At 43.8% G+C, this 24711-nt stretch overlaps 1 pseudogene; it reads left to right on the top strand.

Annotated features, from left to right (window-relative positions):
- The window catches only part of LOC111158532, a 30613-nt pseudogene extending 7188 nt beyond the window's left edge, over positions 1 to 23425 (top strand).
- Positions 23426 to 24711: the final 1286 nt, after the last annotated feature.

Below are 24711 nucleotides of genomic sequence, written 5' to 3'. Positions count from 1 at the left end.
CAGTTGTGTTTTCATTCTCACGTGTTTCCATAATTTTAAAAAATTCACCTTGAATTGACTGGTCGACCCATTCATTCTTTAGTAGGCTACTCTTTAACTCCATGTATTTGAGTTCTTTACAACTTTCCTTTTGTGATTGAGTTCCATTTTTAAAGCCTTGTGGTCTGAAAATATGCAGGGAATGATCCCAGTCTTTTGGGATGAGAATGAACATGGTGGCCTCCCAATCTCTGGCCCCAAAGCTGAGAGCTCAGGGCCTCACTCCTCAGTGCACCCTCACAGAAAAGTGGTCAATCTTTCATGTCTCCCTGGTTTCTGTCCACAGTCCGTGCTCACCGGACCTGTGACCAAGTGTTTCTATCTCTGGCACATGACCCCGTTTGGAGTCTCCAAACCCAGCAGACTCCTGCAGCATGCTCAGGTATGGTTCCTCCTGGGAGAGGAAGGGGGCTCTTCCCAGTTGTGCCACTTCTTGGACTCCTTCTCAAAGAGCAATTGCCAGACTGTGCCATGGATCCCAGTTTATGGCAGCCTGCAGCTTTAGCGCCCACTCCTGGGCTCACTCTTTGCAGACAGCTTCCCTGCTCTTATGCCCAGGAGCTCTGCTGCCCACAACCAGCCCTGGTCTTCCTGGGACCTTGAGAATCCTGAGACCACACTGTCCCATTGAGGGTTCTACCCCCTGCTTAGCCACCAGAGCGCCATCCCTCACCAGAGCAGACTTCTAAAGGTCCTGATTTTGTGCTCTGCTTCCCCTAGTACTTGGCAGTAGCTGGCTGACAGAGGCTCTCTCCCCCGACAGTTTATCTTCCCACCTATCAACTTAGAGTCACTTCTTTGTACCTCCTATCTTGCGGAAAGTGGTTGCTTTTCTGTTTTAATAGTTGCAACTATTCTTTTCTTTGATCTCTCGTTGAATTTGCAGGTGTTCAGAATGGTTTGATAGCTATCTAGCTAAATTCCTTGGATCAGATGAAATTAAGGTCTCCTACTCCTCTGCCATTTTGGACTCTCTCTCTTCTTCTTTCTCCAGATTGCTTTGGGGTTTTTGGGTCTTTTGTGATTCCATAGGAATTTTAGGACTGTTCTATTTCTTTGAATAATGCCATTGGAATTCAGATAGGGATTTCCTCAGACCTGTAGATTGTTTTGGGTACAGTGGACATGTTAACATTATTAACTCTTCTAGTTAATGAGCATGGCATATGCTTCCATTTGTGTCATCTTCCAAATCTTTGGCCCATACATTCACCTGCCAACATGTGCATGTTTTTCCTTCCTTTTCTGCCATGTGTTTAGTATACCAGGTCTTTCTCATTCTTGGTTATTTGTATTTATTTATTTATTTATTTATTTATTTATTTATTTATTCCTTGATGCAATTATCAATGGCATTGATTTCTTAATTTCTCTTTGTGAAAGTTTGTCATCAGTATACAGAAATACAAGTTGGGGCACTTGGGTGGCTCAGTCAGTTAATTGTGTGCCTTCATGTCAGGTCATGATCCTAGGGTTCTGGGAATGAGCCCAGCATTGGGCTCCCTACTCAGCAGGGAGTCTGCTTTTCCCTGGCCCTCTGCTGCTCTCCCTGCTTGTGCTCTCTCTCTCTGTGTGTCAAATAAATACATTTTTTTAAAAAAAGAAATGCAACAGATCTCCGTATATTAACTTTGTATCTTGCAGCTTTACTGGATTTGTTTATTCTAATAGGTGTTTTCTTTTTCTTTTTCTTTCTTTTTTTGTGGACTCTTTAGGGATTTCTACATATAGTATCATGTCATCTGCAAATAGTGACCATTTTCTTTTATTTATATTTCATATCTTTTTTTTCCTTCTAAATAGTTTGTCTTGGGCTTTCAATATAATGATGAATGAAAGTGGAAAGAGTGGGCATCTTTATCTTGTTCTTGATCATAGTGGAAAGGTTTTCAGCATTTTACCCTTGAATATAATGTCAGCTGTGTGCTTTTCATATAGGGCCTTTGGTTGAGGTATATTTCCTCAATACCCAGATGGTTTAGAGTCTTTATCAGAAATACATATTGAATCTTGTTAAGTGTTCTTTCTACATCTATTGTAACAATCCTAGGATTTTTATCTTTTATTTTGTTAAGGTGGTGTATCCCATTGTTGGATGTGCAGATTTAGAATCATCCTTGCATCCCTGGAGTAAATCCCACTGGATCGTGTTGTGTGACTCTCCTGACATATGGTTGAATTAATTTTGCCCATAATTTCTTGAGGATTTTTGCATCTCTGTTCATGAGGGTATATTGGCCTTTCCTTATCTTATAACGTCCTTGTCTTATTTTGGTAGCAGGGTACTGCTGCCTTCATAAAATGAGTTTGGACATATGCCCCTCTCTTCTTTTTTAAACACAGTTTGGGAAGGGTTGGTATTAATTCTTCTTCTATCGTCTGATTGAACTCCTCAGTGAAACTGGTCTTGGGCATTTGTTTGTTGGAAGGATTTGATTACCAAATCACTGATTTTACTAGTGATCAGTCTGTTCATATATATCTATATCTATATCTATATCTATATCTATATCTATATATTTTTTTTCTCCCTTCATGGCTCATTCTAGGTTATTGTTAGGAACTTACGCATTTCTTCTAGGTTGTCCAAGGTGTTGGCCTCTTCTTGCTCATAGTAGTCTCTTACAATCCTTTGTATTTTTGTGGTGTTCATTGTAGTAGCTCATCTTTTTTTTTTTTAAGTTTTTCACATTTTTTAATTTAAATTCAGTTATCCAAGGTATAGTTTTTGATGTAATGGTCAATGATTCATTAGTTACATATAATACCCAGGGCTCATCACCACACATCCTCTCCTTAATACCCACCACCCAGTTATCCCACCCCCCAACCTGCCTCTCCTCCAGTTTGTTTCCTATGATTAAGAGTCTCCCATGGTTTTTCTCCCTCTCTGATTTCTCCCCATTCAGTTTTCCCTCCCTTCCCCTGTGGTCCTCCACACTATTCCTTCTGTTCCACATATGCATGAAACCATATGATTATTGTCATTCTCTGCTTGACTTATTTCTTTTAGCATAACCCACTCCAGTTCCATCTATGTTGATGCAAATGGTGGGCATTCATCCCTTCTGATGGCTGAGTAATATTCTATGATATGTATGTACCACATCTTCTTTATCCATTCCTCTGTTGAAGGACATCTCAGCTCCTTCCACAGTTTGGCTCTTGTCGACATTGTTGCTATGAATATTGGAGAGGATATGCTCCTTCTTTTCACTGCATCTGTATCTTTTGGATGAATACCCATTAGTGCAATTGCGGGATCATAAAGCAGCTCTATTTTTAACTTTTTGAGGAACCTCCATGCTGTTTTCCAGAGTGACTGCACCAGTTTGCATACCCACCAACAGTGTTAGAGGGTTCCCCTTTCTCCACATCCTTGCCAACACTTGTTGCTTCCTGTCTTGCTAATTTTAGCCATTCTAACTGCTGGAAGGTGGTATCTCATTGTGGTTTTGAATTCCCTGATGACAAATGATGTAAAGCATTTTTTCAGGGTCTGTTGGCCATTTTTGTTTCTTCTTTGTAGAACTGTCTCTTACTGTCCTTTGCCCATTTCTTGAGTGGATTCTTTGTTTCTTGGGTGTTGAGTTTGAGAAGTTCTTTGTAGATCTTGGATACCAGACCTTTATCTGTAATTCCGTTTGCAAATATCTTCTCCCTTTCTGTAGGTTGCCTTTTAGTTTTATTAATTGTTTCCTTTGCTGTGCAGAAACTTTTTATCTTAAAGTCCCAATAGTTCATTTTTGCTTTTGTTTACCTGGTCTTTAGAGACATGTCTTGCAAGAAGTTGCAGTGTCCAAGGTCCAAGAAGTTGCTGCCTGTGTTCTCTTCTAGGATCTTGATGTGAGGAATCAATTATCTTTTTCCCCTGATGTATTTGAGTCCTGTCTCTTTCTTGGTGAGTCTAGCTAAAAGTTCATCAGTTTATCTTTCAAAAAAAGGCAGGTCATATTTTCATTGATCTTTTGTCTTTTTTGTCTCCATTGGATTTATTTCCACATTCCTTTTTGTTATTTCCTTATTTCCACTGTTATGGGGCTTTGCTTTTTTTTTTCTTCCCACTTCTTTCCCATGTAAAACTAGATTGATTATTGGAGAACTTTCAGGTGGATTGATGAAGACCCGAATTTCTATCAAATTACCTCTTAGAAGTACTTTTGCTGCATCCCCTAAGTTTTTCTGGTTCTCTTTTTCATTAGTCTCAAGATACTTTTAAAATTTCTTTTGATTTCTTCTTTGACCATTTGTTGTTTAGTGGCATGTTGTTAAATCTCCACATAATTCTGACTGTCCCATTTTCTTCTTGTGACTGATTTCTACTTTCACACCATTGTGTGTGGACAAGATTTGGAACAGAGGGTGAAGGGAGCATTCAGTTTAATGGTAATGGTTTAATGGTTAGTTTCCTTGTTTTGTTTTGTTTTGTTTTTCTGAGGGAAGACCAGGCATTCCGTGGAGAAAGGTACGTTTTGTGAGTCTAGAGTGGGAGGAGGGGGCCAACTTTTGCTAGAATTACTGATTACTACTATGCAGGCTGTGTACCACCATTCACACTGTAGCCCTTATAGACTTGTACTTCTTTAGAAACATTTTATAGGAGGTTCAGGGGTGGCCTTCTCTAACAGAAAGGTGCAATGTGGTTCATGGCATGGTCCCAAGTCAGCAACCAGGATATATGGTAAATCGGGAGATCAGAGCCTGACTTTTTGTAGGAAGTGACAGAAATGGTGCATGGTGAGTTTCATGACAATAGCGGATGTCCCAAGTGACCCATAGGGTGTTGGTGGTGGGTGGGGTAGTGGGGCCTGTAGATCTGTCTCATCAGAACCTGTGGAATTTAGGGAAACCCTCCTGTCTGTTGAGTTGTGTGGAGACAGGTAGACAGCAGTCTCTGGCCAGGCACGAGGTTCACACTGGACACAAGAGGGGCAGTGTGTGGTGGGAGCCACTGCTCAGTTTCCATGAAAACTGATCAGGATCTGATGATGGTGATTCCTAGCAGCAGCATGGGGAAAGGAGGGCAGTGGTGGTGCTCACTTCCTAGGGTTATGGTCGGGACTAGTCTGGAGCCCACTGAAGTGAACCATGCCTGGCACAGAAGTCAGTCACCGTAGCTGTGGGCACAGTGCCCATGGCACTTTTGTGTCAGCCAGCTCCCATGCTGCTACCTCCTACTTTTCATCATCTTAATGATTATGAGCCTCTGCTCTTGCCCCTTGGCCCCCCGGGGATTGCCCTCCCTCCATCTGGCCCTTATCCTCCACCTTGTGCAACCCGATGGCAGGGTAGCCTTCTTGAGAGGCAGCTCTGTCAGTCCCCTGATGGAACACGTCCATGGATCCCCTGAAAGGTGAGGACGGTGCCCTGACCTGGAAGGGGGCTGTAGGTTCCCAATCAGGAGAGCCACATCTTCCTTTTCAGCCTGGCCTGCCCTCCCCTCAGTCCTCCTCAGGGAAGCTATCCCTACTTCCTGAGCTGACAGCTCTGACCTTAAAAATCAATACTGTTTTCTATTTCTCCATGCCTTACTTCATCCATGGCATGTCTTTTGAACCTCTCAGTGGGTTTTCAGCAGTCCTGCAGGGCTGTCTGCTCAAAGAGAGGATGACCTCGGAGGGGCAGCCTTCCCTGCCACCTCCCTCAGCATGTCCCTGAGCCCTGGAGCCAGCTGTCCCACTGAGTGCTGAGGGACCTGAGCCAGCCCATCCTGAGCCCAGGCTGTGTCAGCTGTGTAGACTGATGTATGCCAGGAACCATGGGCCAGGTGCAGGCAGTTTCTCTTTCTCATTCCTTCCTCCCTCTCCCTCCCAGAGGTAGCACAGAGCAGCCTCCATGCCCCACATCTTGAGAACCCTTGATCTGTGCCTCCTGCATTCAGCTGGTGAACTTGGTGTTTTCCCATTGCTTCTGTCTCCCATACCCATACCCATGGCAGTTCCTGAATCAGGGGAGGGATCATACCCTTCTCTGTACTTCCTCTTCCTATCCTGCACTGAGTCCACCCACCTTTGTGTCTTCAATAGATGTGCTTGGAAGCAAGCTCATCCACAGGGAACCTATTAACCAAATGGATCCAGGTAATGACTACTGAATTAGTGATCTAGGATAGAGAAAAAAACCTGCTCTGAAACCTGTCCCATACTCTGTGACCATCTCATACCAAAACAGAAACAATAATAGTTTTCTGGATTATGAAGTGGCATCTATCTCTAGTTACACTCTCTTGAATGCATAGATGCTGATCCTGGATGGAAAGGGACCATGGCTCCTGTGGGCTGGGATTAACAGGTAAAATATAAGAATTCAGTGAAATTTGAAATAGAGGCATAGAGTGAATAAACATTGTTGAGGAAATACTCCCAAGTAGGGCATATGAGCATTGTGTACCAAAGCTTTTTCAAATAGGTTACTGAAGGAAAAGTCTTTTTTATTTTATTTTATTTTAATTCCAGTTGAGTTAACATACAGTGTTATATTAGTTTCAGGTATACAACAGTGTGATTCAGTAATTCTATATATTACTCAGTGCTCATCAAGAAAAGTGTACTCTTAGTCCCCTTCATCTTTTTCACTCATCCTTCCATCCACCTCCCCTTTGGTAACCATCAGTTTGTTCTCTATTGTTAAGGATCTGTATTTTGGTTTGTCTCTTTTTTCTCCTTTATTTATGTATGTTTGTTTCTTCAATTCTACATAAGAGTGACATAATATGGTACTATCTTTCTCTGACCAACTGATTTCACTTAGAATAATAATCTCTAGATCCATCCATGTGGCTGCAAATGGCAAGATTTCATTCTTTTTATGGCTGAGTAATATTTCACTGTGTGTGTGTGTATACACATCTATTATCTCATTTATCACTTTATCAACAGACACTTGGGTTGCTTCCATATTGTGATCTTGTAAATAATGCTGCAAGAAACATAGGGATCCATGTATCCTTGTGAGTTATTGTTTTCATATTCTTTGGGTAAATACCCAGTAGTGTGATTGCTGAATCCTAGGGTAGCTCTATTTTTAACATCTTGAGGAACCTCCATACTGTTTTCCAGAGTGGCTGCACCAGGTTACTTTTTCACCAACAGTGTGCAAGGGTTCTCCTTTTTCCACATCCTCCCAACACCTGTTGTTCTTTGTGCTGTTGATGGGAGCCATTCTGACAGTATGTGGTAATATCTGATTATACTTCTGATTTGCATTTTCCTGAGGCTGGGTGATGGTGAACATCTTTTCATGGGACAGATGGCCATCTGTATTTCTTCTTTGGAGAAATGTCTGTTCATGTCTACTATTTTTTAACTGGATTTTTTTTTTGGGGGGGGGTGTTGAGTTGTATCCATTCTATATATTTTGGACACTATCCCTTTATTGCATAGGGTATTTGCAAATATCTTCTCCCTTTCAGTAGGTTGTCTTATTATTATTACTTCTTCATAGTTCTTCTGCTGTGTGGGAACTTTTTATTTTGACATAGCCCCAGTAGTTTATTTTTGCTTTTATTTCCTTTGCCTCAGGAGATAGTCTAGAAAAATGTTGCTTTGGTCCATGTCAAGAAGTTACTGTCTGTACCCTCTTGTAGGATTTTTATGGTTTCAGGTCTTCCATTGATGTCTTGAAACTGTTTTGAGTTTATTTGTCTGTATGGTGTAAGGAAGCAGATTCATTTCATTCTTCTGTGTGTAGCTGTCCAGTTTTTCCAGCACCGTTTGTTGTAGAAACTGTCCTTTTCCTTTTTGATATTCTTGCCTGCTTTGTGTAAGAATAATTGGCCACATAATTGTGGGTTTATATCTAAGCTTCTATCCTGTTCCCTTGGTCGCTGTGTGTATTTTTGTGCCAGTACCATACTGTTAGAATGACTGCAGCATTGTAGTATAACTTGAAATGTGGAATTGTGACTCCTCCAGCTTTGTTTTTCTTCTCAACATTGTCTTGGCTATTTAATATTTTTGGTGGTTCCATACAAAATTTTAGGAGTGTTTGCTTGAGTTCTTTTTGTTTAACTTAAATTTAATGAGCCAACTTATAGCACATCATTAGTTTCAGATGTACTGTTCAGTAATACATCAGGTGTGTACAACACCCACTGCTCATTGCATCATGTGCCCTCCTTAATGCCCATCACCCAGTTACCCCATCCCTCCATACCTCCCCTCCAGCAACCATCAGTTTGTTTCTGTAATGAAGAGTCTTTCATGGTTTTTCTCTTTCTCTGATGACTTCCCATTCAGGTTTCCCTCCCTTCCCCTCTGATACTCAGTGATGTTTCTTCTATTCCACATATGAGCGAACCCATGTGCCAATTATCTTTCTCTGATAGACTTATTTTGCTCAGCATAATACCCTCCAGTTCCATCCAGGAAGATGTGGTGGTAAGTCTTCATCCTCTCTGATGGCAGAATAATATTCCGTTGTAGATATGGACCACATTTTCTTTATCCATTCATCTGTCCATGGACATCTGGTCTCTTTCCATAAATTTGGCTAGAGTGGACATTGCTACAATGAACACTGGGGGGCATGTACCACTACTTTTCACTCAATCTGTATCTTTGAGGTAAATACCTAGTAGGGTAATTGCTAGGTCATAGGGTAGCTCTATTTTAAGTTCTTGAAGAAACGTAATAACATTTGGTAGAGTGGCTGTATGAGCTTCATTCCCACCAACAGTGTAAGTGTGTTCCCCTTTCACCACATCCTCACCAACATTTGTGGTTCCCTGCACTGATAATTTTAGTCATGCCAACTGTTGTAAGGTGGTATCTCATTCTGGTTTTGATTTGTATTTCCCCGATGGCTATTGATGTGGAGCACTTTTTCTTGTGTCTCTTGGTTGCTTGTATGTCCTTTTGGTAGAAAGGTGTGTTCATGTTTTTACTTATCTCTTAAACTAGGATGGGGTAGTTCCATGGAGCATGCTTAGGTGTGGAGACCTTCACAGACATCTGAATTGAAGGCTAGAGTTAAGGAGAGTATCAGGCTCAGGCTTTGTGTTCAGTATGGTATAAAAGTATAAATAAGCAGGGATTGGTTCAATTTCATTCAGATTTCTCCTGCTTTAAATCCTTTCTGAAGTTCCAAAAGGCACAATTTTGGACTTTGTTGTAGGATGAGCCCTCTGCTTCACTTAGATGTTCCCATCCCCTGGGGATTTGGAGCTAGGCCTCTGGGCATGGTCCTTTAAAAATCCAACCTAAGATTAGGGTTGGGGCCTAGGATCATGGCAGGTTCAATCTGCCAGCTGTATGACAAGACCCTCAGTTGAGGGCGTGGGCCAGGATGAATGTCAGGGCCCAGGTTTTTGTCCAGTGGGCCACTGAATATGGGGGGTTGCCTCAGGTGGACATGCAGATTCCTCCTGCTCTGAATGGTTTCCAGAGTTCCAAGTGACATGGTTTTCTTCGGGGTGGCAGGAGGAGCCCTCTGGAATTGCTTGGGTGTCCCCAGCCTCTGGGACTTTGGTGCCAGGTTTCTGGGCCCAGATCCCTCTGAGCCCAATCTAGGGTCAGGGTTGGGGTCAGGTTTAGGGTCATGGGTTAGGGTCAGGAATTAGGGTTAGGGGGTAGAGGTAGGTTTAGGGGTTTGCTAGAATTAATTTATTTGCCTTTTAATACAAGATGTCCATGCTTAAATAAGACACTTTCTTAGAGTATTTTACAGTGAGTAAAGGTTAGCATGTAACCCAAATAGTTATGGAGAAGAACCAAATGTTCCAAAGCAACACCTAAGGCAATAATTCTTGACATTTATGCTTTATGGTCAAAATAATTAAAAATCAAATTGCTCTGTCACTCTTCTCGCAGATGGATTCCCTGGCCTGGTCTTTCTGGTCTTGGCTGAAAAGCATCTTTTCAGCGGGTTTCCTTAATGGGCCTCTCTGAATAGGATGACTCTCTTAACCCTTAGCCTACATTCCTTCCTATCGTTGATCCATTGCTTATATCCCACACTCTTTGTAAGTTCCCAGGTAGAACTAGAGCTATACAGTTGCACTAAATAGATACTCTATAAATATTTATTAATTGAGCAAGTATGACTTTCTTTTTAATCAAAAATATCCATGTTTAATCAGTGAATTTTTTACCATTTCAGAATATATTTGGAGAAATCTATTGCTCAATGAATATACATCTGTCAAGGCTGTGACTTTATTATGTCCTGTGTCATGCTTCCCTGAGCTAGCTGGAGCACTCATGACACATGTATGAAACTCATCTTCAAACCTTAGGGGTGAGTTCTGTGAAGGTGCTGGGGGACATTTCGGGGGCTTGTCCTGCTGGACACCACTGTACCATCTGGGGCAAGATGTGACATAAGCACCCCCCCCTTTCCCTAGCTTTTCCCATCTTCCTCTACCCTCTGTCAGCATGTGGGTTTCCCACCAACCATATCTTTGCAGACAAACTCTGAGATGGCCTATGGCTTGGGACTCCACTGACATCATAGAGTCTTGTTATAACTAGTGTCAGAGCTTTCTGTGGCCCTGACATGAACTTTGTTCCCAGAATATGCCACATGAACAGTCCCATGAGAGTCTGGGAGTCCTGGAAAGTTCAATGGGTAATTGAAGCTCTAACTAAAGCCACTCTGGGGGATCATGCTGGAGGCCATCTCCCATCTCAGACTGGTTCTTTTGCTGATTTCCAATATGACCTTGGAAAGTCACTTCATTGGAGCTTCAGGCTCATCACTTCTAAAATTAGGAAATGTTTTTTGATTCATTTGTTCATTCAAGACTATGGAATGAACTACTAGGAGGTTCTAGGCAATCTCAAAGATGGATTCTATCTCAGGAGTTCTGATTCCCATCCCCCCCACTCCTATTGAGTTCTGCCATTGGACACAATGGCTATTCCATGGAAATTCCCTAGGGCAACATTGGACTAGCAAGTGTCTTCAGGATGTTCCCCCATGCCATCTGATGTGGATGAGGGACCATGAGCAATTCTGAACCTAAACCAAGGTTTTGGCTGTGCTGCCTTCCTTGCACAAAAATAGTTGTGTCTGGATCAGACCTTTACTGCAACAGCTGAGCCAGCTTAGTGAGGACCTTGCCCAGGACACTAGCCCCATGACACTGTGAAGGCACTCAGAGTCCACAGTTGATCCAAGCAATGAAACAGGTGATTCTACATCAGGGTAGATGATGCAAGGTATAGTCTCACAGCAAACATGACAAAAAACATTTAAATGACAGAGTAGTATGTAGTTAAATGTACTTTATACTATGGCAGTGATGGGAAAAGTGAACAATGAGGTCAGAAAGGAGAATGGTAGTTCCAAGAAGCAGGCTGGAGTCATCAGGGGGTAGGGGGGTGCCTCATGGAGGAAGGGACCAGGAAACTTGTCACAGGTTATGACAGTGCATCATTAGGGTGTGTGCTCTGCCTGACCCATGACCCCCAGGGGCATTGGGGCCGTTCTATCTCCAGAGGATCTACAGACTGCAAATTGGCCTGAGCAGAGCCTCTATTGTCTGTCTTCTTGGTTCCTGGGTGTGATTCTTTCTCTGCTTCTGGAGGTTTTTGATTCTCCTTTTGTATTCCTCTGAGATGCATTGTTTTGTGTGGGTTCAGAACTGTTAGTTGACATAAATTCTTCCTGAAAAGAAGTGGAATAGAAGTCATCTTTGTTTCCTAAGTTGACCAGAATAGATTCAATAGTAATGGCCTTTTCCCAGGCTCCTGGGCCTTCATCTGTTCGCCAACTCTGAGATTTTAGACAACATTGTCTATTCTTAATAGGTTGAAAGAATTAGTCTGTTTTTTTTTTTTTTTAATTCAGCAAAGTCACAATTTTCGTAATCTATGAAATGATCTGTAAACACCGAATGAACAAGGCTTGACCGGATGAAGGAAGCATTGGCTTTGTGGTGGGGTTTGCACCAGTGCTTACTCACTGTTTCCCCCATGTGGCCACTCTCCAAATAGCATTTGGCCAAATGTGTTCCAACTTAGCAGATTCAAGGGAGAATAAGACAGAAGCTTGGTCCCTTAATTCCTTAGCTCCTAAAACACACCCTCTAATTTATGAGTGATATTCTAAATTGAGTATATCTTAACTAGATATTAGGGTTAGGATCAGTATCAAGTTGCATATATTAACTATGGACAGCTTTTTGTATGTCAATCTTACCTGCCTAAAGTGTTTTTAGAAAATAAAATGAGAGGGGCGCCTGGGTGGCTCAGTGGGTTAAAGCCTCTGCCTTCGGCTCAGGTCGTGATCCCTGGGTCCTGAGGTCGAGCCCCACATTGGGCTCTCTGCTCAGCGGGGAGCCTGCTTCCCTTCCTCTCTCTGCCTGCCTCTCTGCCTACCTGTGATCTCTGTCAAATAAATAAATAAAATCTTTAAAAAAAGAAAATAAAATGAGAGAGGATATAGTCACCAGGTTATTGTCACTGAGCACATTACCTGTCCCAGGATATAGGTAACTAAACATAATTATTGTTTCATTTTAGCTGAGGACCAGGAGCTGGTCCTACAGGTACCTGGCAGATAACATCTGTAGCCAGGTGCCCATCTTCCCCTGACCCCCACACCCAGCTCAGCACATCCTTTGCTCTGCTCAAGGGCAGCAAACAGATGGACCAGATGCAGGTGTGACTCTCTCCTGTTAGGCATGGCTTGCTTCCAACAGGTAGAGAAGTGGGCCAGCTCACATACACATGACCTGTTCTTTTGGTTCCTTGCTATCTGTCTCCCCTTTCTGTCGCCCTGGTCCTGAAGCTTTAGCTCCTGTGAGAACTTGGGTTTGGAGATTTCTGTTGACATTTCAAAGTATAGATCTGTGTTGCCTTTGTTCCCTGTCCTTGGGTTTGAGATGAAGGTGGGAAAAGTCATTATACTCTGAAAGCAACAAAAAGAAATATCAACTGTGTTCTGCCCCCAGCACCTCAGACTTGAAAGCAATGGCAAACTACATACTTCATGTTCTACACAATCAGCTTTAGGAACTCATAGACACATGTAAAATGAAATCATACTGAAAGAAATCTCGTTACCAAACTTTTGCTTTGCAGAAGACAGTTTAGGGACACAGCCCCTTGTCCACCCTGTCATTTCCAGTCTGGCCAATGCTCAGTCATGCTGACACATGTGGTCAAACAAGGGGACAACTGTGATATCCTCCTGGAGCACTCTTGGACCATTGCCCCCTGGTCTGGCCAACCCTGCACAACCCCAGTCCTCCTGAGCATCCCCCATAGTGACACAGCTGTGATCATCCTCCTGGAGCATTCCTGTGCCCCTGCCCCTGGGTCTGGCCAACACTGAAGAACCCCAGTATTCCTGAGTGTCCCCTTTTGTGGCATTTGTCACACAAGGCTGTCACTTGTTGTCTCTTGGTCTATCCTTTCTGCTTGGAGTAGATGTCTTTCAGGGATGCCTGGCTGGATGACAAGTGGATGAATGGTTTTGGGGTCTTTTGTCCTGGAACAGCAGGCATCCTTCAAAATTCTGATGGGCAGGGTGAGTCTCTGTCCTTCTGTGTGTTCCCAGCCTTGGTGGAACATAATGTCCAGGACAAGGATTTGGGAGTCCTCTCAGATGAAGTTATTTCTATGAAGGTGGATTCCTTCTGAGATCATTATGGAACCACATTGCATGGCCACTCCTGTGAGACAGAAAGCATGCTACTGTATTGTATTCTCCTTGCACACTGAGGCTAACAAAAAGGAAACACATGCTCACACTCACAAGTTCATACTTATATCTCTGTTTCTGAGCATCACTACCATGTAAACTACAGAGAATTCCCTTTGGGCTGGAGACATGTAGAAGTGCCACTCAAGGTGTAAATAGAAGAGGATGGAGATGGAATTCTGGCTAAAAGGATGGAAGTCTTTGCCTCTGGGGATGAAGAAATTAGATTTTACCCAGAAGCGCTACATTCTACTCAAAGAAGTGACTTGATCCTAGGATCTTTGAGACCAGAGTTGGGCACAGACTTTTTTGTAAAGTCTTCTGTAAAGATTTTCTGTTAGGTGTTGCAATTCATGTGGTATCTCTGACAATGACTCCACTCTTGCACTGTGGCTTGAAAAGAGCTACAGACCATCCATAACTAATGTTCCAGCAATTATTGATTGACAGAATACAGGGGGTGGTCTCATTTGGCTCATGGATGGTAGTTTCTCACACCCCAGATTTGCAACATGGTGGATAATGGGGGAGAGGGCTCTTCTTTTTCAATGGCAGAATGGAAGTACACTGGGATCTATCTTGCCTAACCCCAGGCCCTCCACTTGAAAGGAAAAAAAGATGATACTGAGATTGGCCAACAATAAAGGCCTCAAGAATTCCCCCACATTTCTCTGTAGGCCTCGAGTTTCCCACGAGATATTTGTTTATGGTTGAATTCCATGGTGGGTATTGTTTGGCTGAAGATGTCCCCATTGCCTGGCAGATCTATCTGGTGGATTATATACCATGCAGATGGTCATCTTGTTCAGGCCAAGACCATGAGCACATTTAGGGTTCTCCTGAGTTAGCGGAGGATCTAGCATGTGCGGGCTTCAGGGCAAGTCTGATTCAGCCCTCCGCAATGTCATGGAACACCTGGCTTCCTGGACCCTCTGTGGCACTGGCATGGGCCTGGCCTAGGCCACTTCTGTAGTTGTGATGGAAAAGTCCCTGGCTTGGGTGGTCCACCCCATGCTTGGCTCTGTGGGCTGATACCCAAGGTTCCTCCCACTTCATTATCTGGGACCAGGTCACATGTCCATGGATGAGCCAATTCCTGGAACCAGGGAGTGGAGTTGTGTAGACTGGCACATGTTGTTAGGATCTCTGTTGTAATGACTTTTCTAATAATGGTGGTGGCAAGATCTTCTGGAATGCATCTGTTAATAAAACAAATATTAATTTCTGATAGTAAGTGTGTCCAAGGTGCTGGCTTAGCACCTAGCACCTCAGTCCCAGCACCTTGGTACTACTGTACTACTCTGCAGAGACAATGGCTGAGAATGAGCAAAGTGGATGGAAACTGGTCTGGAGTGCACAAGGGAAGCATGCACGGGTATGTGTAGGGGAGTAGGGATAATAGCTCTGGCCAAGCTGTATCTCCAATTTAACTAGGTTTGAGAAGGTGCAAGGAGTCTTTGGTGTTTCACCACCCATCATTTTGCAGATGAAGAATATGCCTTTTGCATGGAGTATGGCAAGACTTTTTCCAAGTATTCTCTAGTTGGTATAGAAGTCAGGGAGGGCAGTATACTCCATCTGCTAGGGTATGTGTGAGAGACTGAGTGCTCTCAAGAACGTGTCTGGCTTTCACAGGGCTCACTGTGAGCCTGTACACAGGACTGACAGAAACAGTTCACAGTTTTTTTCTGAGGATGGAGTACTGGAAGAATGTGGTGCCCCATGTAACCCTGGGAAGGGGACAGACCTGGAGTCCACTGTAGAGTTACTTCGTGGGAGTGGTGGTGATCTGCAGCATCCGCTTCATGAGATGTCTGTCTTTATTGCGTTCTGGGTGTGGTTTCTGTGACTTTGTCCTAATGGCTTTGATTACCAAGGAGTGGGATTTTTTGGCTTCACTGTAAGAGTTGGTCCACCAGGACTGGGCAAGTCCTAGTTTGCTGCTGAGCAGTGTGTCTCTAGCAGTTGGAGTGTGTATTACAAGCCTAGAGGTCAATGGTGGGGTGGTTACAGTGGTCAGCAGGCTATTGTTATTGATGATTTTTATGGGTGAATTTCATAGGATGGGATGTTAGATGTTATGGTTAGGGATCCTCATTAAGTGCCCATAAAGGGTGTTTTTTTGAGTTTCATATTCAATATCTTTTTATTGCTTCTAAGAGCCCTCCTTGTACTTGGTATTCCAATGAGCAGTCCATTACAACATTGCTTGCATCTTACCCGTGTGTTAATGAGGATTTGAGAAAAGAAAATGTTGTCAATGCTTCCACAGATTGTACACTGGAACAGCCAAATAATAAAATTTTATTTTTGACACAAAATAGGAAGTATCCTGCTGTGATTTCTAGTTTAAACCAGGGGAGGGGGCCCTCTTTTGGTAGTGGTAATGAGTACCATAGGCCTTCCTAGGAAACATTATCAGATTCTATTGGAAACTTGGTCTTTGTTATTGTGGAAGAATCATGAGTTGACCAATTGCTTGTCTCCTGTTTCATTTTCCATGAACAGTTATATGATATTTGGTTTTACACCTCTACCATTGTGAAATCATCCCAAACTTGGCACCAGCTTGCCCTTCTCTGGCAAAGGTATGTTTGGGCCAAGAAAAAAGATGCTTCTGGGTGACTGGGAGATTCTAGAATGCTGTCAGTAGGGAGTTACTGAGATCCTAAATTCCAAACCAGCTCCTGACACCTGGACAAAATACATTACAGATTTAGAAACTTCAGAAAGAAACTTCGTGTGCATGATGACAATTGAAGAAAACGTGTCATCCCTAAACCTAACCTTAACCCTTAACTTTAAGGCTGAAACCTAACCTGACCTTAAAGCCTAAACTAGAACCCTGAATCCCAAACCTGAAATTGAACCCAAAGCCTGGAATATGAACCTGAACCCTAGAGCCAAGCCCTAAACCATGAACCCAAACCCTAAACCAGAGTTCTGAGTCATGAACCCTGAGCCCAAATCTCAGCATGAACCCAAGCCCCAAATTTGACCTTAAACCTTATTCAAGAAGCCCTGAGTTTTAAACCCTAAATCATAAACATAAAGTCCTAAACTTTAACTATTCCCTTGTCTCTCACTCTAAATCCTTATCCTCATCCAAAATCCAAACCCTGTTTGGGTTGGGAGCTAGGGTTAGGGTTTTGGATTGGGGTCAGGGCCAGGCTTGAGAGCAAGTTGAAGTCAGAGTGTGGTCTGCGTCAGGGCCAGGGTCATGTCTGGGGCCACTGTTTGGGTCAGGAATTATTGTCATTCCATATTGTTTCCAACTCATTTTTCCTTAGCTATTCTTGGAGAAGTTAGGGGATATTGGGCTCCATGCAGCTTGAATTTCCAGAATGAAATAGCTTCAGCTGGACCCCGGGAGGGAGCAGGTGCTTCCATTGAAGGGTGAGCTCCCCAGTCCTGCACTGCCTCCACCCCCTGCAGAGGGCGCAGGACCTCAGGTCCTAACATGTGGCCTCTTCCAAGGGCAAGGGGCCTCTCCATGGTGGGTGAACTGGATCTGGGAGGGCTTGGCCTCCACCGCAAAGTCTGATGTCCTCTCTGCTTCTGTGATGTGGTGCTAACGTGGATGTTTGGAAGAATCATTTACTCTGCAGTGATTTCAAATCTGTATTAACTTGTCACAGCAGCACAAATATGCTTTATCTCCACACTCAGACTCCCAGCTATCATTTCTTTACCACGTTTGCCACTTCACATGGGCTATTTCAGTGCATTTTATGCCAAAGCAGGACACTATCCTGTGGAACCACCACGTAACCCCAAGTGAGGAAATTGTGATGGTTCCCACATTTGAACCGAGAGCACAGCCCATTTCAGCTGTCACCACCTGCCTGATGGTCTGAAATGTTTTCTCCATTCAGATCCAGTTTTCTTCTTCTGGAACTTTTTCTAGGACTTCCCCTTCTTTGGGTAACCTTGATGGCTTTAAGGAGCACAGATGGCTCCAATCTGAGTGGTATTTCTATACGGCTTATGTCACTGGGGCTGTTTTCAGTGTCCATCTACATTGTGACATGCATTGTCCTTCATTCACTTTTTCATGGTGACTAAACATAAGAACGTTGACCCCTTAAAACATTTCAGGTACACAGTTCTCTGGCCTTAGCTGAGTTGTACATTATTGTACGTCATTCTCCAGATCTTTTTCATTCTGAGGGAGACTGTATGCATGAGACACCAATTCCCCATTGCCCTTTCCCCTCAGTCCCTGAAACCACATCCAGCTTTGTGTCCCACACACCTCTTCCAAGTGGACTCATAGAGTATCTGTCCTTCTGTGGCTGGCTGATTTCAGTCAGCATAACAACTTCCAGGTTCAATCTGTGTTGTAGCCTATGTCAGAACTCCCTTTGTTTTTAAGGCTGAATCGTGTTCCATCATGTATAAACCACATTTTGTTTATCCATTTATCTGTCAATGGACACTTGGGTTAGTTCTGCCTTTTGGCTGTTGTGAGAAACACTGCTTTGAATAAGATACCTCTATTTTCAGTTTTGGGGGGCATATAGGCTACAGTGGAATTCTGTGTTTAATATTTTTAGGCAACAACCATATTTTTTCCCCATAAATGAACCATTTTACTTCATTCCTTCATAGGGCAGAACAAGATTGCCATTTATGGATCTACCTCATTTTGTTTATCCTTTTCTTTTTGGGGGAGCTTAAATTTGTTTTCAAAAGCTTTTTTTTTTTGGATGGACATTTGCATGGTTTCTGGTTTTTGCTTATTATGAGCATGGCTGCTATGAATATTCCCGACCATTTTTGTTTGTTTTTTTGAAGCAGTGTTTTCAATTTTATGGGTATGTATCTAGAAGTGCAATTTTTACCATATAGGGATTCTGCTTTGATCTATTTGAGTAAATGCCAAATTATTTTATACATAGACTGCACCATTTTTCACAAGTGAGGTTTAAGGTTTTCAGTTTCTCAACATCCTTTTGTTATTTTTACTTTTCTTGATCTTAGTGATTCTACTTGTGTAAAAGGACAATCTAATTGGTTTAAATCTTCATTTCCATAAAGACTAATGATGTTTAACATCTATTCATGTACTGTTCACCATTTGTATGATTTCTCTAGAGAAGATAGAGAAGGGTCTATCCAAGTTCTTTGCCCATTTTAAAATTGGGGCTATCTTTTTTTTGAGAAGTTGTAAAAGCTCTTTATATATTAAGGGCAACAGACTGTTATTAGATAAATAATGTACAAATATTTCCTTCCATTCTGGGGGCTGTCTTTTCACTTTCTGGATAGTATTTTGTGATGCACAAAGATTTTTAGTTATTTTTTCATTTCTTTTTAAAGAGTGAGTGAGAGAGAGTGTGCGAGTGGACAGGGGCAGAGGGAGAAGGAAAGAGAATCTTAAGCAGGCCCCACACTTTGTGTGGAGCCTGATGTCGGGCTCAATCTCATGACCCTGAGATCTGAGCCAAAATTGAGAGACAGACAGTTAACCAACTGAGCCACCCAGGTGCCCAGGACAAATTTTTAATTTTGAGGCTATAATTTTATCTATTTTTTCTTTCCCTTCTTATGCTTATTTTTTCTTTCCCTTCCCTTTTTCTTTTCGCTTTTCTTTCCCTTTTAGATCTGATTTGGTGGCAGATCTAAAAGCATTGTTAAATCCAAGGTTATGAAGATTTATCCCCATTTGTTTCTTCTACAGTTTATAGTTTTACTCTTACATTGAAGCCTTTAACTTATTTTGAGTTAATATTTATATGTGGTGTGAGGTAAGGGTCCAGTTCCATTCCTCTGTACATGGATATCAAATTGTCCAGCACCCTTTGTTGAAAAGAGCATTCTGTCCCCCCAGTGTAATGTTGTTCACCCTTGTCAAAATTCAGAGGACCATAGATGAAGGGGTTTATTTCTGGAATCTCAGTTAAATCCCACTGATCTGTATGTGTACTTTAAAAATTTTTTTATTTTATTTGCTTAAAAATTTTTTAAATTTAAATTCAATTAGTTAATATAGAATATACTGTTTATTTCAGGGTGAATGCATACCTTTATGACACTATCACGATGTTTTATTTACTGTTGCTTTAAAAAAATTTTTTTTTAAAAGATTTTATTTATTTATTTGACAGAGAAATCACAAGTAGGCAGAGAGGCAGACAGAGAGATGGGGAGAAGCAGGCTCTCTGCTGAGCAGAAAGCCCAATGCGGGGCTGGAACCCAGGACTGAGATCATGACCTGAGCCGAACAAAGGCAGAGGCTTAACCCAGTGAGCCACCCAGGTGCCCCTTACTGTTGCTTTTTATTAAGATTTGAACTTTGGAAGTATGACCTGTCATGTTTGATTTTCTTTTTCAACATGGTTTTCTCTATCTTGTGGTCCCTTGAAATTCCATATGACTGTTACAATTAGCTTGTGCATTTCCTCCCAAAGGCCTGTGTGAAATTTCTTGGGAACGCATTGAATTTCCACGTTACATTGTGTACTGTTGCCATCTTATCAATAGTATGTCTTTTCATCACCATGGGGTGTCCTCAGATTTATTTAGGTTTCCCTTACTTTCAGCAATGTTTTATAATTTTCAGTGTATAAGACTTGTACCTTGATTACATCTATTCCTAAGTATTTTGTCCATGTTGATGTTCCCTAAAATGGAATTGTTTTCTTAAATTCCTTTTTGGATGATTCAAAAATTGCTAGTGTATACAAATAAGAGAGATTTTTGTGTATTGATATTTTTCCTGTAACTTTGTGGAATTAGGAAACTGGCTGTAATCACTTTTTGTTGATTCTTTAGGAAGCTCTCTATATAAGATGATGCCATCTCTGGTCTCTGAGTAGACCTAGTTCTGTTTCCTTTCACATGTGGATTCCTTATTTCTTGCCTTATTGTTCTAGGTAGAACTTGCAGTACAATACTGAGCAAGGAGTGAAAGCCAGCATGATGGACTTGTTTGTGATTTCAGAGTAGAGCTGTCAGCCCTCAAAATGGAGCATGATGTTTGATTATGGTTAGGGTGGGGTTGGGGTTGGGGGTTAGGGGTTAGTGTATCCCTGTCCTCTGCTGTACAGAGCCCATTCTTCTCTGGTAAGCAGAGTGATCTTTTCCGAACATAACTTTTTTTTTTTTTTTTTAAGATTTTATTTATTTATTTGTCAGAGAGAGAGAGGGAGAGAGAGCAAGCACAGGCAGACAGAATGGCAGGCAGAGGGAGAAGCAGGCTCCCTGCCAAGCAAGGAGCCCGATGTGGGACTCGATCCCAGGACGCTGGGATCATGACCTGAGCCGAAGGCAGCTGCTTAACCAACTGAGCCACCCAGGCGTCCCCCCAAACATAACTTTTGAGCCTCTTTGTGACCCAGCTGCCTGTCCTCTCCAGCCTCACCTCTCCCACCATATCTCCCCATCCCTGTGGGCCTCCCAGGTGTGTCGTCATCCTACATGTGCCTCTGGCCTGAGTCCAAACCTTTACATTCTCTCTGTCCTCTGCCAGGAGCAATTTTCTCTCCCCCTGCTTCATGTCTGGCTTGTTCCCCTGTTGGCTGGACCTGGATTTGCCCCCTAGCGACCTGACTCATGTCTGTTGGGTGTGGCCTTGCCCCTATTTTAATGTAGTGCCCACTTCCCCTGTGTGGGTGATTTTCTAACCTTCCAGGTATGGGGAAAACACAGGGAAGTAGCCTTAGTGCCTGTGTGAAAAAATCAGTCTCAGGGCATGTGGGTGGCTCAGTCATTAAGCATCTGGCTTCAGCTCAGGTCGTGATCCTGTGGTCCTGGGATTGAACCCCACCATGTCATGCTCCCTGCTCAGCGGGGAGCATGCTTCTCCCTCTCCCACTCCCCCTGCTTGTGTTCCCTCTCTAGCTATCTCTCTCTGTCAAATAAATAAATAAAACCTTAAAAAAAATCAGTCTCAGAGGAGCTCACCACCCTTGCTGACAATGGGGGAGCTGCTATTCCAAGTCCCCTCAAAGAGACAAGACTTCCAACTTCTTGGGGCCGGGGAGATGTAGACCTGGACCTGGAAGCTTACATTCTTGGATTCATGGCTAAGGCCTAAGCAAGCCCCCTCTTCTTCCAGTGGTCCTCTTTCCCCTTCCCTGCCCATGGGCTAGACCTGATTCCTGATCTGGGGAGTTCGAGGGTGACCCCTCTGAGGAACACCAGTGGTTGACTGATGGACCTTGTCAGCAAGAGGTCCAGTAGCCTTCAAGGGAGGACCCTATAGGGAGTGAAGACAGCTATATGGGGGCCAGTGACAGCCCACTCAAAACAAAGTGGGGCAGGAGACCAGCCCTGCTGATTCTATCCAGTCTGTAGGCCATAGAAAGGAGGGCTGTGCCCAAAGGTGCTCCACTCCTGGCAGATAAGGACAGGACCTACATGGGGTCAGCCAGGGGAGGACACCTGAGGGGTTTGCCTGGGAGCTCGGCACATGGGCAGTGTTTTTGGCTCCAGCATGCTGACTGTGGGGTTGGTTTCCCACCTTTGAAGCCTCTGGCTCCCTTTTGTATGATGGGGAGATGATGGCCCCCATCTCTGGGAGTAGAAATTAGGGAGGCCCCATGAGAAGACTTGCTCAGGACAGGCTGGGAGAGTGGCTGTTGCTTAAAGCAGCACAGGGCCTGCCCCCTTGAAGAAGATGCATATGTTCATGGCCCCCAGCTCTGGGGTCCTGGCGCCAGCCTCTGACAGTGACCCTCCTCCCACCTGTCCCTCGTCCTTGTAGATTGGTGGTCTTCCTAGAGCTGTTCTGGCAGAGAGCAGAGAAGTCCATCATGGTGGGACACAGGGTCACCTACTAGGTCTTCATCAACCAGTGGGCTGCCTGGTCTGTGTTCCCCGCCACCCCCTCCCCCCTTGGAGGGCTAGAGGTTTGTGGGATGTGTCTATGCAGTGCATGGCGATGGTCAGCCACTTATATGCGCAGTGCTTCCTTCATGAGATGGACAACCTGGTGTGTGTAGATGTGGACATGAAGTTCTGGGATCATGTGGGCATGGAGATCCTGCCCCCCTCTTTGGCACCCTGCACCCCAGATTCTACCAGGTGGCCCTTGAAGAGACTTCAGCTACCAGCACTGGCCACAGTTCTAGGCCCACATCCCCGGGGACCAGGGTGAGGTTTACGACATGGTGACCTTTTTTGGGGAGCTGGTGGAGGATGTTAACTGACTGACCTTGGCCTGTCACCAGGTGATGAGGGTCGACCTGGCCAATGGGATCAAGGTTGTGTGGCATGATGTGAGCCACTTGAATATGTACCTGCTGGACCACAAGCCCACCAAGGTGCTATCCCTGGAGTACCTGCGGGACCTGCAGCAACTGGGCTGCCCTCCCCATGCCCCCCCGCACCCCCTATGCTCTCCACCCCCTGTCATGAAGAAGCTGAGATTTGGGCCATGCCCAAGAATTACCAGGATGTCCAGAACTCATGAAGGGCTGTCCCAGGAGGACCTGTGGGACCCAAAGCTGCTGGGCTGCCCTCCCCCTACTTCATGAAGAAGCTGAGATTTGGGTTGTGCTCAAGAATCAACAGGACATAAAGGACTCATGAGAGGCTGTCCCCAGAGGACCTGTGGGACTCACAGCTCCTAGGCTGTTACCTGGAGGACCTGTGGGACCCATGGCGGCTAGTCTGTCCTACCCCCACCTTCATGGAGAAGCTGAGATTCGTGGAAGTACCCAAGAATCTCCTGGACATACAGGACTCATGGGGGGCTGTCCCCGTCTCCATCAGGGGATGCTGTTCTGAGTAGAGCTGTAAGATCATGTTCCTACTTCTGTCCCCTCAAGGTAGACCATGGAGCCCACCACTACCCACATGGGCATGTCCAGGGTCCCCAGCTGTATCTGCACACAGGAGGCCTACCTGGGGACACATGGTCCTCTCTTTGTGGTCACTAAAATTTGATAACTTCTGGGTCATTTGTAGAGGTGAACAGGCCCAGTTTTATGTCACATGTTTTTCTGTGTCAATGCTGAGCAACCATCTTAAGAAAAAACAGTTGAGGGAAAAGGTTTTCTTCCTGGTTCTAGACAGACACTGCCTGGTGGGGCTGGGAGTGGTCCTGCTGATCTGTGGAGGCAGAATGGACTCTGGTTGGGTCTTTCTCCCAGTCCCTGCACCTTCCCATGACCATAGGGCTTCAGGGTCAAGGGTGCGCTGAGCCACCTTTCAGACTTCCAGACCCCTGACTGCCAGAGGCCTTGACTGTGGCCACTAGCTCAGCCTCCAAGAGCATGGAGCCCTCTGGGTTATGTACGGTTTCTGTTTTGGTTTTATTTTTTATTTTTTAATTTAATTTAATGTAATTTAATTTTAAAAATTTAAATTCATTATCCAACATCAGTAAATCAGTAGATTTTAATGTAGTGTTCAGTGATTCATTAGTTGCCTATAACATCCAGTGTTCATCGCAACATGTGCCCTCCTTAATACCTGTCACCCAACTACTCCATCCCCCCAACCCCCTCCCTTCTATAACCCTATTTGTTTCCTGGAGTCCAGAGTCTCTCATGGTTTGTCTCCCTCTCTGATTTCTTCCCATTTGGCTTTCCTTCCCTTCCCCTGTGGTCCTCTGTTCTATTACTTATGTTCCATGTATGAGTGAAACCATATAATAATTGTCTTTCTTTGCTTGACTTATTTCATTCAGCATAATACCCTCCAGTTCCATCCATGTCAAGGTGAATGGAGGGTATTCATCCTTTCTGATGGCTTATTAATATTCCATTATATCTATGGACCACGTTTTCTTTATCCATTCATCTGTTGAGGGACATCTAGGCTTTTCCTACAATTTGGCTATTGTGGACATTGCTGCTATGAACATTGGGGTGCAGGTAGCCCTTCTTTTCACTACATCTATATCCATCTATATTATTGCTGTAAATACCCAGGATTGGGTATTTACCCATTGCTGTAAATACCCAATTGCTGGGTTGTAGCATAGCTCTTCAACTTATTGAGGAACCTCCATACTATTTTCCAGAGTGACTGCACCAGCTTGCATTCCCACCAAGAGTGTAAGAAGGTTCTCTT

Source organism: Enhydra lutris, unplaced genomic scaffold (assembly GCF_002288905.1).
Source record: "Enhydra lutris kenyoni isolate GAN:26980312 unplaced genomic scaffold, ASM228890v2 scaffoldscaffold60, whole genome shotgun sequence".
Classification (NCBI taxonomy): Eukaryota; Metazoa; Chordata; class Mammalia; order Carnivora; family Mustelidae; genus Enhydra; species Enhydra lutris.
This window is presented reverse-complemented; position numbering and strand designations above follow the sequence as displayed.